This window comes from Protopterus annectens, chromosome 9.part0, assembly GCF_019279795.1.
Source record: "Protopterus annectens isolate FY-2018-M chromosome 9.part0, PAN1.0, whole genome shotgun sequence".
NCBI classification, from domain to species: Eukaryota; Metazoa; Chordata; order Ceratodontiformes; family Protopteridae; genus Protopterus; species Protopterus annectens.
Genome location: NC_056743.1, coordinates 681,103,857 through 681,122,254, shown reverse-complemented (window position 1 = coordinate 681,122,254; position 18,398 = coordinate 681,103,857). Strand labels below are relative to the sequence as shown.

The window sequence follows — 18,398 nt, the reverse complement described above, 5'->3', positions numbered from 1 at the left end:
CCCCGTAACTTAAATATACCAACTCCGAGATCGCACTACAGTGCGGAAGAAGGAAATTTTTCTGTTCCCCACTATACGGCGATAGCGGTTTTCTATGGTCGGCTTTTCGAAAGTCAATCATATGGTCTCGGCCATATGAAAGTCGACTTTCTGAAAAGTCGATCATGTGAAGGAGACCCGTATATATATATATATATATATATATATATATATATATATATATATATATATATATATATATATATATATATATATATATATATTAATTAGGTTCCCACACTGTAATTATATTTATTCTTTATCATTAGTGTTCTTGATCATGAGCTTGGTCGCATAAATGAAAAGATTGTGCAGCCTCTGTGGTCAGTAACAACCCCTCCCCCCCAGGGCTACACTGTCTGTGCCATTGTGCAAAACTGAAGAATTCCTCTACATGTCTTTGTCCCATGTCCTTATCATCTGTCTAAGTACTCCAATAGCACTTTTCAGTGATGAAATGTGAGGCTGTAATATAAGCAAAGATAGGGACCTTTTCTTAGGTTCATAGGTTCATAGGTGTATACTAGGCTAATGGCCCTGGAGCTTTTACAAGCTGCCCTGGCATCATGCCACCCGGCGGTAATTCCCAGTGCCTCTATCAAGTAGAGCCACTGGAGTGATCCCTGGGATGAACTTTCTATTACCCATCCACTCATCAAGATTTCTCTTGAAGAGGGCCAGTGAAGTGCTCTGCTTGACATATATGGGAAGTCTAGTCCAGAACATAGGCAATCTCTGGGTAAGGAACCTGTCCCTGCAACATGTTCTGTTGATTGTGGTAATGAGGTTGAGGTCTCTGGAGCATGTGGTGTGGAAGGACTGGGATTTCTTTAGATGTAGCATTTCTAACAGAGCTGGGTCAGACATGGCTTTGTTAGTCAAGCAGAAATAGCCTCTAAGTAGGTGATATGAGACAGAGAATAGCTGGAGTCTTTTGAGACTGTCCATGTAGGACATGTGTTTAATGCCTAGGATCCTCTTCATGAGGTACTTCTATGGCCTCTTGAGCTGTTGCAGGTGTCTAGTGAGGTACCTGCCAAATGGGGCATTATAATTAATGACTGGTCTAATGAGGGAAGAGTAGAGAGAGACAATGACCTCTTTCTTCCTGGATGCAAAACCCTTGATAATGAGATGTGCCACATCGAAGGACTTTCTGACCACAGTGGCAATGTGGTGGCCGAAGGAGAGGTTGCTGTCAACCTGCATCCCCAGATCTCTTATAATGTCTTCAGTGTTCATTGGGCTCCTATCAATGTGGCAATTAGTGGGAACTGAGTTTTTACCAAAGGGGATTATGACGCATTAAGCTTAAGGCCACAGTTTCAACACTGGTCATTGGTCTCAGTGTGGCCTTTCTGTAGGATGTCTGCATCACTTGGGGAGTTAATAATGGCTCCCAACTTGCAGTCATCTGCGAATTTAGTTAGCCAGAGTCCCTTTGTGTTGGCCTGGACTTCTGAGAAGTAGATGCCAAACAGGAGAGGACCCAGGACCGAGGAGTGCTTTGAGCGAGTGCATCTTGAGATTTAAACTTCTAGCATTGAGCAGCATGACCCTCAGATTGTATTTATTTATTTATAGCTGTTATGGTGGTAATCTGATCTTTGGAATACCACCTAAAAAGGCACTATAGGGGTGGCAAGAGCCTTAGCCAGTACCTGGACACCCAGGGGTGACAGATGCAAGCCATCTCTGGCAAAGCATCAAGGTCTCTCAGTCATGTCATCTCAAGCAGACAGATACTAGATCCCCTTAGAATGACACCAGAAACTTAGCCAATTGTTGAAGTCAATCATTTTTTGTTTGTACTGTGGTATCATTCTGGGTGATGGTAGGATACTGCTCAGGGCTAGTGTCATATCTGCCTGGGCCACATAATCCGAGAGCTCCACCATGTCTCTTTTCATGTAGTCCAGGGAGGTGAGTCTCAGGTCATTCACACCCACATGGACAATGACAGAGTCATTCTTGTACTTGTTGTGGAGTGATCTGAGTACATGTGTTATGTGTTGGATTCTGGCACCTGATAGATAGACGACTGTTACCTTTTCCTTATTCATCCTAGTGAGTGGGACATTTGTGTGCCTCACTATTGAGTCACCTATGATTAGTGCATTGGGCAAGGTGTTTCACCTTAGAGGCTTAGGTTGAGGGGTACACTGTGGAGGTGAGCTATGTGTCCTGCGCAGGACACATAGCTCACCTCCATAGTGGTGGTTGAGTGAGTTTCTGTCTTGGAGGTCTCTGCTGTTTGGGTAAATTTCTATTGAGAACCTCCACGAAGGGGGGGGGGTGTGATTTGTGTTTTTATGTAGAGCTGTGATAGTGGGTATTCTGGAGCGCTATGTGTTCCATGTGGTGTGGTGCAGGTGTTGACCTTCTCCTCTTGACCAGCTAGTTCAGTCTTGGCTGGAGAGTGCATACCTTCCAATTTGGTGATATAAGTGCATCTCTCACAAGTCTGAGTGCTGGGAGGTAAGAAGAGAGGGTTGTCTGTGTACATGAGGCAGGTCCATTTTTCATCTTTAAAGATAGCACAGTACTCTTTTTTTATACAATGTTGCCCAGGACTCCACACTAGTTACCCCTGTAATACACTTTACTTACCTTCCATCTATCAATGGCAGTATACAGATTTGTAATAAATGAGATTGCCTATGATCATCACATGTAGTTCCTCTAATGCATAATTCACTTCAGCATGCTATTGCCAATTACACAAATCCAAGAATAAATGGAAGCTGTACTGTCACCAGTAATGGTATCATATTGTTTTCCGTTAGTAGATGTGGAAAGCCTCCACTGATGGGGTGCTCCCAAAAGTCTTGAATCACATCCTTGAGACAATGCATCAATGCATTCCCAAGTACCTAGTACATGTAGGGAGTATTTTTTTGCTGAGGCTGCTAGTGTTCAGCAGTATCTTTATGTTATCTGGATTCTATTTTGTTAAGTTCAAAGCTTTTGAATACTGACATTGCCTAACAAAGGTACTATATGGATGGGCAAAGTTTTAGTTTTCAGTTAATATAAGAAAGCCTTGAACAGATAAGTAAAAGACCATCCCTGGAAAAGCAGCTAAGACTGTCTGCCATCTCCTCCTAGGCTGATATGTATTGGAGCTCTCTTGAATGACACCAGAAACTAAGATAATTGTTGAAGTCAGGACTCTTTTGTTCATATTGGAGCATCATTCTGAGTGGTAAGATCAAGGCTAGGATCATACCTGCCTCAGTCATCTATACTGAGAGCTCCATAATGCTTCAGTCATCTATTCTGAGAGCTTCATAATGTCTTTCCGCATATAGTCCAGGGAATCATGTCTCACATTATTTACTCCCACGTACTATGACTGTGTCATATAAGTAAATGTAGTACAAGGATCTGAGTGAATGCATGATGGCTTGAACTGCACAACTACCTAACATATTCACAACTAACTACAACACACCAACTCATTCATCATTCAGAAAAATGCCGTGAACTACAAAACTTATTACTGCCCTATTATCCAGCAAGGGACCTCTGCTCTAGTAATAAATTCTTACTACTCACAAATAAGTAATATAATGTTGCAGGAGACTCTCTGTACTCCCATTAAGTTTCTAAACTCTGGAATGGTATCTCAACACAAATAAAACTCTCGGACAAACTCAATAGTTTTAAACCACTGCTTAAGCAACATCTTAACCAATCCTGGTCCTACACATGCTCATCACCAGGTTAAGACTTTGTGCTCACAATACAATACTCTCCAAATACTCTCCTTAAACAGAATACTCGCAACCTCTCACTGAAATGACAAAACAATGTTTATACATAACTGCTGCCTATACAATCCACTAAGTTGCATGCTGACTTTCTCTTTAGTAACTTCTACCTCTGTAAAATCTTAGAATGTATAAGTGTAACTATTGTATATGTATAAATGTAAATAGAAATGTAACTACTCTCTGTTTTGTAAACAAATAGAGCTTTTCTCCTTGAGCCTCTGCTGAAAATGGGTATTACCCAGTCAGACTTTCCTAGTAAACAAAAACAAATAAAATGATATGGTGATATGGTGAATTCTAGTACCCAGTAGACAACTAACTATGACCTTCTCCTAACTCAATCTGATGAGTGGTGCATCAGTTTGCCTCACTATGGAGTTAACTAGGAATAGGGCACTGGATTGTGTGGAGATTTGTCTTATGGACTTTTGAGTTGAGATACTGTGAGTCTTAGATGCATGTTTCATGGTGGGTGATGCCTCAGTTGAGTGTTTGTGGTATGGCTGAGAGTACCTATTTCTTAGTTTACATTTAAAAGACCTTTGTGGTTAGGTAGGTTACCATAAGATCCTCAGTGTATGTAGGTCTGTATTGTGTGTGATAGGTATAGTATGGTGTTGTGTGTGTTACTGACAACTTGTTTGCTGTTTGCAGTGGCTTTTTGTGAGAGCTTTGTCTCCAATAACATTGTATATCTACATCCCTTACACACTGTGTCAGAGAAAGCCTGACTCTTGGTACACCCACCACATCACTTTCTCTTGTAGTCTTTCACCTTGAATCTTAGTTTTACAATCAATTTTACAACTCTTCATTAACTAGGACGCCATGTAACATGTTTAAATATTTAGTAATCAAGCATTTAAATAAGTCAAAAGTGAGGGTAAGGGGGTGTGCCAGAAAAGCCACAGGGAAATTCTAGCCTCTCTCTTTAAAGCTTCATGGTGAACAGTGATATAAACTTTACAATTGTGGACAGTGTGACATCCAGGTAAATTGATAGGATTTGAATCCCACCAATGCCACCTAAATGTCACAAACTGATAGCACCACTGCAACCAATGTAAAGACATGGACCTATCTGGCACTACCAAATGGTATCTTGAGTCATGTCATTGGTACTTACTGGGTTAAAATAAAAGATAGTGCACACAGGAAAAATGCAAACTGGCTCCAAAAGGTAAAAGAGAATATGTACTGCTGTCTTGTGTATGAGACTTTCTCACCCATGGTCTGTGAACCCCAGTGTTTTCCAATGTCTCTTACTCTGTAATTGTAATTTACACACATTATTATTTACACACACACACACACACACACACACACACACACACACACACACACACACACACACACACACACACACACACACACACAATTGTCAGGGAAGACTGGCAGAATTCTCCAGTTCCCCATTGCTTTTGTCCTGGCACAGCAGTATGTCTAATACCCTAGATTGGCTAGGGACCTACAACTACCTGCTGTTGCTAATTAAGCCAAATACGGAATCATACACATTAATATTGTCACTGGTAGTATGCCCAAAAATCTAGCTAACTGTAAATAAGAGAAACAGCTTGTTAAACTACAGTGATAAATGATAACCCACCTCTCAAATAATAAGTAGCATTAATACATAAATAACAAAAAGACCAGCCACAAGAGCTTAAAAGTGAATAAATACATTTTTACTTAAACAATAAAGCAAACAGTGCAGTTACAGATTAAATATGTGGAGGAATAGTAAAGTACGCATGAAGTAACAAAATTACATATTCAGGAATATTTAAAAAAATACATTGGTTAGCTGCATACATCCCTTCTAACATAACACAGAACCCTTGCAGTTATACATTCATAGGATATAACAGTCAGAAACTCCAGATAGCAAAGTTACAGCTAAATGGTCACCTCAATATCTACCAAGCAAAGACAAGGCTAAGACTGAACAAAGATCAGTCTCAAATATTTACACATTTCAGCTCCTCCATCCTGTTCCTCAGACACTAGTACATCAGTTATTTTTGCAGAAAACATTATATTAGCTTGTTTTAATAGTTTGTTTTCTCACAACAAAAGTAATTAAATCAGTTTTTCTGCCTTTAAAAGGCAGAAGCATAATTACACGAGCCCAGAAATTATAGACATCCAGTAAAAATACAGTACTGTTTGCATTTGAAGATCTACTCTCTTTTCATAGCTCTAGTCAGCTACTTCTTTGAAGTAGACTGTAGGTGCATTTTATGATCCGCAAGTACAAGAGATACAAGATGTATTTCACATTTCAAACAGTAGATTTGTTCATTTCCCTTCATTTCATCTCTTTTTACATTTGCAGTAAAAAATGTCAAAGATTACACAAGTTTTGCAAGCCAAATATGTTACTAGTAGTAAATAAGAGAGATGAAAATGTACAATATCTTTAAAGCAGTTTCCTGAACCTTGCAATAGGCCTGGTATGTCAGACAGTATAACAAGATCACTGATGAACATAAAAAATCATGCACAGCATCAGTAAGGATAAAGTAAGAGGTAAAACAGGTATATTAACAAATGAAAACAATAATAATGAAAAACAATACCAAAGCTCCAGGCAAAATACAGCTTTATATAGTAGCTTTGATTTGAAAACATGGAGTTGTACTATGGCAGTAACAGATTATTGGTATTAATGACAGAAGGTTTGTAAGATGGACAGATAAAATAAAGAAATGGAGAAGGTGTAACCTATGTAAGGGCAGGATCAAAATAATAGAAAACATAAGTAGTAAGGAGAGGAAATATTCTGGGTCATTTTTTTTTTCAAAATAGGAGCTAGCAGTACAATTCGTCCAGGGTATGTATCCAGAAGCACTGCTAAAATAGGGCAGCAAAGTGCATCAGAAAAGCCAGAAGAGAAAATGAAAAATTTAGCAGCAGACTGAAGACAAGGAAAGATGTCATCTTCTGATATACAAAAAAGGCAAGGTTGTATACTGGTGAACTAGCATGCAAATGACAAACTATAAGGATTTCAATGAATGAGTTAAAGTTCTAAAATAATATTTTGCATCATTATTAATAAAAGACAAAGAGAGGTTCTGATCTTGGTGGGCTAGACATGGTCAGAGTAGGATGCACAGGTGAGCTGATAACAACTAATGTGGTAGTAAAATAATTGCGCATGAAGGAAAAGATCAGAAAATAAACAAATCCCACTGATAGTCCTGAAAAGGGTTTCCAGAATTTTGGCAAAACCACTAAAAGAATTATTCAGTAAATCAGCAAGTCTTTTAGGAAGATTTGGTCCTGAGGGACTGGAGAAAAGGAGCTGTGGTACCAGTCTACAAAATAATAACCACCTAGGAATCTATAAGCCAGCAAGTCTGACTTTCCTGAAGCATACCTCTCAACTGTACAGATTTTTGCAGAATGTCAAGATTTCTGCTTCATATTTTCATTGTGTTCACCCTAATATCTGTCCCTTTCAGACAAATAGCCGAGGATTGGAGTCATGAAATAATGACAAATATTTGAGTTCAATACTTCACATCCTTTGGAAAATTCATACTAATGCAAAACCTATTATTCTATCAACTTTCTAAGTTTGTAAGAGCAATATTTAAAATCTGTCAATATTTGTCCCCCATCATTTTAGGCTTTGTCCAGATTTTTTGCTCTAAGAGGTTGAGAGGTATGTCCTGAAGTCAAGGCTTGAAATCTTCCCGGGGATAAATGGACACACTCACTGTATTTCAGCATGGATTCATAGAATGTAGATCATGTTAGATTAAGCTAATGTTGTTCTATGATTTAGTCATCATGGAAGTTGATTGAGAAAACCACTTGTATGTGATCTATCTAGATTTAGGTAAAACATAATACTTGATCCCTCATCAAAGGCTCCATGGAAAGCAGACAGATGTAGAGATAGGTAGTAATTGGTTTGGCTGGGTTTGAAACATGGTTATTATAATAGAGAAACAAGGGTACTATTGATAGAGGGACTGTTAGAGGGTAAGAAGATGATGAGTGATCTCTCACAGGTGTTAGTCCTGGAGTCAGCCTTATTCAATATTCTTGTCTTTTTTCTCATGAAGGGTATGAAAAGGTACATCAGTATTTTTATAAATCTTACCAGAGTCTTGGGTAGCAAGCCTGAAAGGGGACTTAAGATGACTGGAGACATGCTTTTTAATAGGCATCAATTTCACTTCAACCTGGCAAAGTGTATGCTGCTATATTTGGGCTTAAACAACAAAGGGTAAATTATGCAGGTGGAAGAATCAAGCTAAAATATGGAACAGGAAAAAGATCTATTTATTATAACAAAAACCTGAATCATCAGCCACACTGTGAAGAATATCACCAAAGGCAACAAATGCTAGGGTACATATCCATGGCTGTAAAATGCAGAGGTAGGAACACAGTAATGTCCCTTTATCAGGAAGGTGCATAACTGGAGTACTTTGTATATTTGTGGAGGCCTTACGGGTAAATAGAGTCCCAGTGCTGGACAGAGTTCAGAGAAAGGTGACAAGAATGGTGATGTGAATAAGAGTATGATTTGTGAGAAAAAAGCTAAAGGTAAGCAATCTTTTTTTTCACTGGGAGCAAGAAGAAAGTGGTGGATATGATATGTGTATATGTTGTTGTTGTCTTTTGGCTTTTCTCGGTTAGGGGTTGCCACAGCAGAACTCTGGTCCGCTAATGATTGGCAGTAGATTTTCATAAATGCCGAGGTGCCAGCATGATGTTCAACCTTCAACGAAGGCACACCCATTTACGCATGTCTTTCGAATGCCCACCCAACCGCGGGGAGGACATGCAGACTCCACACAGAAGGCACTCCCCGCACTCCAGCCGAGAATTGAACGGGAGAACCCCTTGCTGTGAGGCAACAATGCTACCGCTATGATATGCATATACAAAATATCAAAAGAAAATTTAATGGGAGCACAGTGATGAAGAAGAATAGGGCAGAAAAGAAGGGGTCATCATCAGCGTGTAAAGGAAACAGTTTATTTTTGTTATGAAAATAAATTTTTCGAAGTTATAGTTGTTGGCAAATGGAATTGTTTACTAGAAAAAGTGGTGAAAGTTAAAAGACATGAGACTTTTAAGGCAGCATTGGATTCTTGAAAGTCTAAGATGCAGAAAAGAGGGCTGGTGACCACTACTTTGGGCTAGCTGTAACACTCTGGTTTAAAAGCATGAGAATAACAGTCTCCTTTTGCCATCAAGTTAATGTAATATAATATAAGTTTCCAGGTCAGGTATTGTGAGTTTCTTTAGTTAAAGCAAGACAATTTCTTAAGACAGGTGAAAGGTAGTGTATATGAGTACATAAGTATTAATAGTGGAATGGTGCTAATGATAAATTAAGGACTGGAATGATAGGCATCGGCTCTAAAATAAGGAACAGGAAATTCTAGAATGTCAGCAGTAGGAGAGGAACTGTATGAGTAGGAAATGTAAATGTGTATCATTATTGTAGCTATGAAAGAGTGAGGAACAGAGAAAGATATGATGAGTAGATTGTGGATTGGGGGATTTTAGAAATAAAAGGAAAAGTGCATATTAAATATGCACTTCCCTTTTATTCCTAAACAAAAAAAGGGGGGGGGTGACTATTGAATAGTGGGATAATGGGATAATGGTATGCATAAGTGGGATTGGACTAGATAATATTGGCTAACAATGGGTTAGTCTTTCAATGTGAAGCATTCAGGTAAAAAGTAAATAAATCAGACTGTATGGCCCTTGGACAGATCCAGCACAAGGCAACCTAGGCAGCTTCCTAGGGCCTAGTGCAGGATGTGGATCCTGGACTTACATTAAATTTAAATTAAAAAAAAAGTTTAACATTAATGTAAAACTACAATACCATCCTGATCTTTCCTGCTCTTGGTGTCTGTCACTCTTATTTCCTGCTCTGCATGCCCTGCCAGCTCAGTGTCATTGGCTCGCAGCAGAAGACAGTGAAAAAGGCTGGAGCTGGCTTGTACGGCAATGAGAGAATTAGTGTGTGATTTTAGTGTGTGAAGTCAAGGCTTGAAATCTTCCCGGGGATAAATGGACACACTCACTGTATTTCAGCATGGATTCATAGAATGTAGATCATGTTAGATTAAGCTAATGTTGTTCTATGATTTAGTCATCATGGAAGTTGATTGAGAAAACCATTTGTATGTGATCCATCTAGATTTAGGTAAAACATAATACTTGATCCCTCATCAAATGCTCCATGGAAAGCAGACAGATGTAGAGATAGGTAGTAATTGGTTTGGCTGGGTTTGAAACATGGTTATTATAATAGAGAAACAAGGGTACTATTGATAGAGGGACTGTTAGAGGGTAAGAAGATGATGAGTGATCTCTCACAGGTGTTAGTCCTGGAGTCAGCCTTATTCAATATTCTTGTCTTTTTTCTCATGAAGGGTATGAAAAGGTACATCAGTATTTTTATAAATCTTACCAGAGTCTGGGGTAGCAAGCCTGAAAGGGGACTTAAGATGACTGGAGACATGCTTTTTAATAGGCATCAATTTCACTTCAACCTGGCAAAGTGTATGCTGCTATATTTGGGCTTAAACAACAAAGGGTAAATTATGCAGGTGGAAGAATCAAGCTAAAATATGGAACAGGAAAAAGATCTATTTATTATAACAAAAACCTGAATCATCAGCCACACTGTGAAGAATATCACCAAAGGCAACAAATGCTAGGGTACATATCCATGGCTGTAAAATGCAGAGGTAGGAACACAGTAATGTCCCTTTATCGGGAAGGTGCATAACTGGAGTACTTTGTATATTTGTGGAGGCCTTACGGGTAAATAGAGTCCCAGTGCTGGACAGAGTTCAGAGAAAGGTGACAAGAATGGTGATGTGAATAAGAGTATGATTTGTGAGAAAAAAGCTAAAGGTAAGCAATCGTTTTTTTCACTGGGAGCAAGAAGAAAGTGGTGGATATGATATGTGTATATGTTGTTGTTGTCTTTTGGCTTTTCCCGGTTAGGGGTTGCCACAGCAGAACTCTGGTCCGCTAATGATTGGCAGTAGATTTTCATAAATGCCGAGGTGCCAGCACGATGTTCAACCTTCAATGAAGGCACACCCATTTACGCATGTCTTTCGAATGCCCACCCAACCGCGGGGAGGACATGCAGACTCCACACAGAAGGCACTCCCCGCACTCCAGCCGAGAATTGAACGGGAGAACCCCTTGCTGTGAGGCAACAATGCTACCGCTATGATATGCATATACAAAATATAAAAAGAAAATTTAATGGGAGCACAGTGATGAAGAAGAATAGGGCAGAAAAGAAGGGGTCATCATCAGCATGTAAAGGAAACAGTTTATTTTTGTTATGAAAATAAATTTTTCGAAGTTATAGTTGTTGGCAAATGGAATTGTTTACTAGAAAAAGTGGTGAAAGTTAAAAGACATGAGACTTTTAAGGCAGCATTGGATTCTTGAAAGTCTAAGATGCAGAAAAGAGGGCTGGTGACCACTACTTTGGGCTAGCTGTAACACTCTGGTTTAAAACGCAGAATAACAGTCTCCTTTTGCCATCAAGTTAATGTAATATAATATAAGTTTCCAGGTCAGGTATTGTGAGTTTCTTTAGTTAAAGCAAGACAATTTCTTAAGACAGGTGAAAGGTAGTGTATATGAGTACATAAGTATTAATAGTGGAATGGTGCTAATGATAAATTAAGGACTGGAATGATAGGCATCGGCTCTAAAATAAGGAACAGGAAATTCTAGAATGTCAGCAGTAGGAGAGGAACTGTATGAGTAGGAAATGTAAATGTGTATCATTATTGTAGCTATGAAAGAGTGAGGAACAGAGAAAGATATGATGAGTAGATTGTGGATTGGGGGATTTTAGAAATAAAAGGAAAAGTGCATATTAAATATGCACTTCCCTTTTATTCCTAAACAAAAAAAGGGGGGGGGAGTGACTATTGAATAGTGGGATAATGGGATAATGGTATGCATAAGTGGGATTGGACTAGATAATATTGGCTAACAATGGGTTAGTCTTTCAATGTGAAACATTCAGGTAAAAAGTAAATAAATCAGACTGTATGGCCCTTGGACAGATCCAGCACAAGGCAACCTAGGCAGCTTCCTAGGGCCTAGTGCAGGATGTGGATCCTGGACTTACATTAAATTTAAATTAAAAAAAGTTTAACATTAATGTAAAACTACAATGCCATCTTGATCTTTCCTGCTCTTGGTGTCTGTCACTCTTATTTCCTGCTCTGCATGCCCTGCCAGCTCAGTGTCATTGGCTCGCAGCAGCAGACAGTGAAAAAGGCTGGAGCTGGCTTGTACGGCAATGAGAGAATTAATGTGTGATTTTAGCGGAGTGTTGAGATGGAAGAGGAAGTTTCTGTTTTACAATAAGCCAGAGCATGAGATTTTTTTTGCCCATTGAATGAAAAGAATTAGCCAAGCCATTTTTTCTGCATCATTGATGAATTAGCCATGCTGCATTTTTTACATTAACTGATGGAAGTTATTTTTGCACCAAAAGGAGCAATTAACCAGAGAAACAAGGTGTGTGTGTGTGTGTGTGTGTGTGTGTGTGTGTGTGTGTGTGTGTGTGTGTGTGTGTGTGCGCGTGTAATGCCCCATTTAGTTAAGTGGCTTGCTTAGATCCAAACCCTGTATCTTAGATATAAAAGGTAAACACCTTAATCCATCTACCAGACCCCATTAACTTTTTTTTTCATAAATTCCTCTGGATTATAGTCAGTCAATGTCAGCTATTAGAGTTTTATAGCTTTGTGGTTCAGAAAATGCATATTGATGTAAAACATGTCCCTCTGTTAACTTTTTAATTTATTTAGAGTAGTCTGCTCTTATCTGTCTCCAGGTTTACAGAACATCTCTGATTTTGCCTCACATGTATGTTCTGTCCTTGAGCACGTCACTTAACCAAGCAATGCTTTGGGGCAACTGAAAATTTGTTCTAGGCTCCTCAGTGGCCCACTGGACTGCAATCTCAGTAGCTAACTATGAACCAGAGTGGTTATGGTGTAAAGGAAGGAAATTAATTGTAGTAAACAAGAGCATCATCATATGATCAATGTTCTTTACATGTGGTCCTTGGTTTCCTTAATGATAACATTTTGTTTATTATTTAGCTGTGAATAAATAGCATAGCTTGAAGGTCTATGAGTTTAATATTAATATTTTAACCATAAATACATGTTTAATTTAGCTTGATTTTTGAAGATGCACTGATGTGATAGGCACTGTTTGGGCTACAAGTTTGTTGAGCACTTAGTGTATGAGCTGTTAGAAAGCTTCTTCCTGTAGTATATGGTTTCATTCCTTCAGCCTTCATTTGTCTTTTATGGGATTCTGCAAGGTTACTTCACCTGACAGTACTCCTAGGCTGTTCTTGTGAATGAAGACTTGTATCCAGTGGAGGCTGTTAGCAAATGCATTACATATTTTTTTAAATGTCTGCACCCTTTGCATAAATGCTAATTAGTACATCACAATATAGTATCTGAGTATGAATGCCAGCATGTCTTTTGTAGTTTAATGGTTTGCAAGATACATGTTCACCAAATCTGAGTTTCAAGGGAAGAGAAGTTTAAAGTTTTAAATAAAATCCAAATCTCTAATAATTGTAAAAGTGAAAAAAAAATAGTATGCATACTGATGGGTTTGAACATTGCTTAATGGTAACTGGGGAAAGATAGAAGACAAGTAAAGGGATATTGATATGGCTAGTGGGGGTCTGACTTATTACTCTGTATAAAGACCTCACTTGCCCATGGTCTGGCAGTGTACGCTGCAATAATGCAGCATTGTTAACCATTCAAGCAGGTCAGACCTATACTGAATGATGGCAGAAGGAATAGTTATTCTGGATGTCACTAAATGCATAGGGATTCAGAAATTAGATGTAGGTGTCCTCTAAGCATGTAAGCCCCACTCCCCAAAAAGTATGTAGTAATATTTCTGGATTTTTATGACTTGTCGGTTGTTGAACAAAAGCTGCTGCAGACTTTATACTGCCTGTAATTGTCTTGCTTTATACATTGCACTAAAGAATAGATTAATAATTCATCAATAGGCCTGGATAGTGTAATATAATCTAAACATGTTGCATTTTAGTAATAGACTCCAGCAACTGCAAAGAGGTTGACATTTGTTAGGAGATATAGTCTGCATTATTTAGAGTGATCAGAATTGTCTGACCTTCATGGTTCTATATTAGCCATTATTACATATTACTGTAGTACAGTCTTCTTTACTAAACTATATTGTAAAGGTTTTCATCATTTAGTTAAAAAAACTGTTAGCCTGGCAGTTAGCAGAGAGGACTAAAACTCTAACTTGTTAATTAGCTTATTCCTGAAGCAAGAGTGCAGGTTTGAATCTTTCCACCTTTATTTACCTACTATGTGCCATTGAACAAGTTACTTAGTCAGAAAATACTTTAGAGGAATTGGGAATTTGGGATAGGCCCCTTAATGGTCTCCAGCACTGCTTGCCTAGTAACTATCAACTTGTTCTCATTGTTCGCCAGCCATTCCCTATTGCATAGCTGATCTAGTTCAGGAAATGTTAGGGCAATTATCACCAGCACATAATGTTTTAATGCAAAATGTCAATTTATTCATCAAGAGCAGCAGGCACTGCATTTGTAGATGAAGTAATGAAATGCAAAGTTTGTTTGCCAGCAGCAACCTCAGCACAGGTAATAGTTTTCTTAATGTGGAATTATTCAGATGACTTTTACTTCTGCAGTGATTGTGCATATTGACTTAACATATATTACCAGGTTTATATTTCTTATGCTGTCATAAACACTCTTCTGTTTAAACTGTGCTACACATGGCTGGTTCTTATGGTATGATGCTAATGACCTTTATTACAATACATGTAGTTCATGCAAATCTATCAATAAAGTACATTTTTTCATAACAGCATAGGCTCTACATAGTGAACAATATAGTTATAACTGCTGATGAGGGTGGGGGCTCTCTGTGAATAAAAATACCTTATGATCTTATTGTTTGGTCATTTTTAAACAGTCTTTAATCTGGTTTTGCAGGATGTTTTTTTTTTGTGTGTATGTGCGTGTGCATCTGTGTGCGTGTGTGTGTGTGTGTGTGTGGGGGGGGCTGCTTTCTTGTGAATTAAGTTGGAATACTTTAGCTACTGTGTGCATTTGTGTGAAACAAGTTTGAAATATGAGACTTTGCTCATTATTATTGTTACTATTTTTACCACAGACATCTGAGAAGGATAAAATCAATAATGTAGCTATAATTCCTGGGTTTGGGAGATATCTATGGATTGAAATGACTGACCCTGCTGTGCTGATAATATTAAAAACTCATTAGTCTGTCTTTGCAGGAGTAGTGTGCATTTGTGTAAAGCAAACTGAAATACTTTAATGGGGCTATTATTATCATAGTCAGACATGTGATGTGTAAGGTCAATAAAGTGATCATAATCGTTGAGTACAGATATTGGTGGATTATAGTGACAGTAGTTTGAGTGCCTTTTTGTAGTTGAAATGTTCTGAAATGGGAACATGTTTTCATTATTGGTTGGTGCATTTTGTTTTACTGTTTACTGGAAAAATGCTCAAAACTAAAAATTTAAAGCAGAATCCAACAAATGTTGTAGTATTAAACAAGAAATATAATTAAAAAAGCAAAACAGAAAATGTAAAACGATCAGGAAGGCGAATCAAAGAACATGTTCATTTATGCATGGTGCTAAAAATGGCTGCCAGGAGTCAATGGTTTAAAAACAGCTGTACTTAATCCATCTCTAGCTGGATGTAATTTCAAGGAATGTGATTTTCAATTCATTTTCAATTAATTCAAGTTTCAAGAGAAGAGAAGTTACCACTGCTAAGGCTAAGTTTGTTTTCAATGTAAAATGTTTGTCTTGTTTAGCAAATGGCCATCAGTGCTTGTGCAATAAAATTTGAAAAAATATTAAAAGTTTTTTTAATTAAATCTAAATCTCTGTAATCATTATAAAAGTAAAGAAGAAGATAGTATGCACACTGATTGGTTTGAACAGTGTTTTTGGTAATTGGGGAGACACCCAAATAATAGGACACTGGAATGGCTCAGGGGGGCTGGTCCATTACTCTACCTAGGGGCCCATTTGACCATAATCTGGCTCTAGTGAGGCCTAACTGAAGAATTTCTGTTCACAAAGCTCACTTAATAATTTGTTTAGCTTAGTTGGAAAGTAGTACCAAAGCCATCTTGAAAGATGGTCCAACTTAATTCTTGAAACTTCTCAGGGGATGCTCTCATTTAAAATGGCATTGTAATTTTATTTTGTATGTGGTTTAAGCAATTCTTGCTATCATCCATCTAATAAGTTAAAGGTTTTGCAGGCAAAGTTGATGATCTTTATTTATGCTGTAAAGCAATATATGCTATAAAGCAAACTAGGGCCATAAGGACTAAGCTGACTGCACCAAGGTTTGTGAGGACTCTGTTGACCTAGAATGTTGCATTATAATAGCCTAATTAAGGGTGGTCTTAAACTGGCTGACTTTGAGATATGCAGGGAACTGGAAGTCCAATGTGATGATTTTGGAACATTGACTGTAAAATCCATTCCTTTGGGCAAACAAGCCTGACAGCACAATGTTTGCTTGTTATTTTCCTCTTTAGGAATTCTGATCTCTAATTTAAAAATAAAAAAAAATCACTTGGATAAAATAACTCAATGGCAAGCAGAACTGATGCCTATGAGGTACAGTGTGGCCTTTCTGTGAGACAGAAGTGAGCAAATAATTGGGATGTGAATAGGAATGGGTCTATTATGTTGGTGTCAATTGAATGCTGGCCAACCTGCCAAGACATTGTACTTTTAAGATAATAGAACAGAGTGGGAAATACACGTGCCCCTTTATTTCAAAACTTTCAGGTGAAAGAGTTTTTAGCTATCATACCCCATATCAAAGCAGCAAATCTGAAGCCAGCCTCCAGGACAGTTGTATTCCAATATGTCAGAAAAGTTTCTATTCTTATGAAGCAAACTCTTTGATGCTCAAAACAACTTCCAGAGTTCTGTATCTCTAAGTCTATCACATTCTTATGGAGGAAGTGAGAGGAAATATTGCATTTTCTAGCATAGGAAGAAGATATAACATTAAATTGTAATGCTTCACATCTGGTCACTTCAGTACACATCTATAGATGCTTTGCATGGAAACAGCAGGTTTGCAGCATCACCAGCTGGATTATTCTATGTATCTGGAAGTCTTCTCACTTTTCTACAGATGCACTAGGAAAGTGAGTGCACTTAGATGCATGTTTTCTGGTATTTATATTGCTGTAAGAATTTATTGTATTCCCCAGTCTCCACACTGACCATCTAGCCCTAATCAGTTGGCCATTAAATTGAGCCAAGCAATCACTTCACCTCCCCCACACAGGACTGACAAGTTAGCACTGGCCATTCACTCCCAGCCACCTCTCCCAATCCCTCCAGTGTCTATGTCACTAATCAAACACAGGTAGTCTGGGGCAGAATCAGCATTTCATACCTCTATCCCACTGGGCTGAGCAATTGCTTTGGTAATTTCTAATTAACCTGAGGGCCTGATTGGATAGATTTTTTGTTGAAGGGAGTCTCACACTTCAACTGCTTTAGTTAGCACTACAAGACAAACAGTTTGAGATAAGCATAAATTATGTGTGATATATGTTCTATTGCTAGCTGCATATAAAGGTTACTACTACAGGTGGAAAAAGTGATTAGAAAAATTCTAAATGGGGCTCTCAGACTGATTTCTGAGTCCAGCTCTACCCAGTTCAGCCTCTCTTTAACTGCATATCTTCAGTTTATGCAATTACAAAGAACACACCCATTCTGGGATGAGGAAATGGAGTTTCTGGTTGGTAACAGAGCATCTCCAGCATAAGTGATGCAGCATAGAACAGGAATGTGGACCTGATGCTACCACATTGGTGATAGTAGCCTTAGATGAGTGTGTTTGGGTGAGAGCACACATATGCTAGGGATGGCAGAATATTCCTAGTGGTGACACAAGTGCTGACATCAAATACCTTGGAGCAGGTTTAGGTCTAATAGAAAAATGCACCCATATGTTGAATAATGCAGCCATTAGGGAGGTAGGGTACTGTACAATGTTCAAGCCTTGGGACAATTTGGGTCTATCTTGAAACACAGATGGCCCTGAAATGAAAGTTGAAACTAGACCCTAGGGATTTGGGATAAAGACACTCCTCCCCCAGTGGTGCAATGGAAGAAGAGATACAGGTAAGGACAAAGACACTTCCTTGGTTATTTGGGGAGGATGGCTGCTTCTTGTTGGCTCTTGTCCCAGAGCAGAGATGGCCAACTGCACTGAGGGAATAATGGTCTGAAGATCAGCTGGGAAGGGGGAAGATGACTGGGAAACTCAGAAGGAAAAAGTAAGCAGAAAAATATTTAATGATGAAAGTGTGTGTGTGTGTGTGTGTGTGTGTGTGTGTGTGTGTGTGTGTGTGTGTGTGTGTGTGTGTGTGTGTGTGTGTGTGTGTGAGCAATAGTTTGTGTGACAAAGGGATACATGTCTGCATGTGT

The 18,398-nt window shown here is 38.5% G+C and overlaps 1 protein-coding gene across 1 annotated transcript in view; it reads right to left on the bottom strand.

The window, feature by feature from the left end:
- LOC122810565 (C-type mannose receptor 2-like) overlaps positions 1-18,398 on the bottom strand; it is a 111,144-nt gene that overhangs the window by 79,466 nt on the left and 13,280 nt on the right. The window lies entirely within an intron of this gene.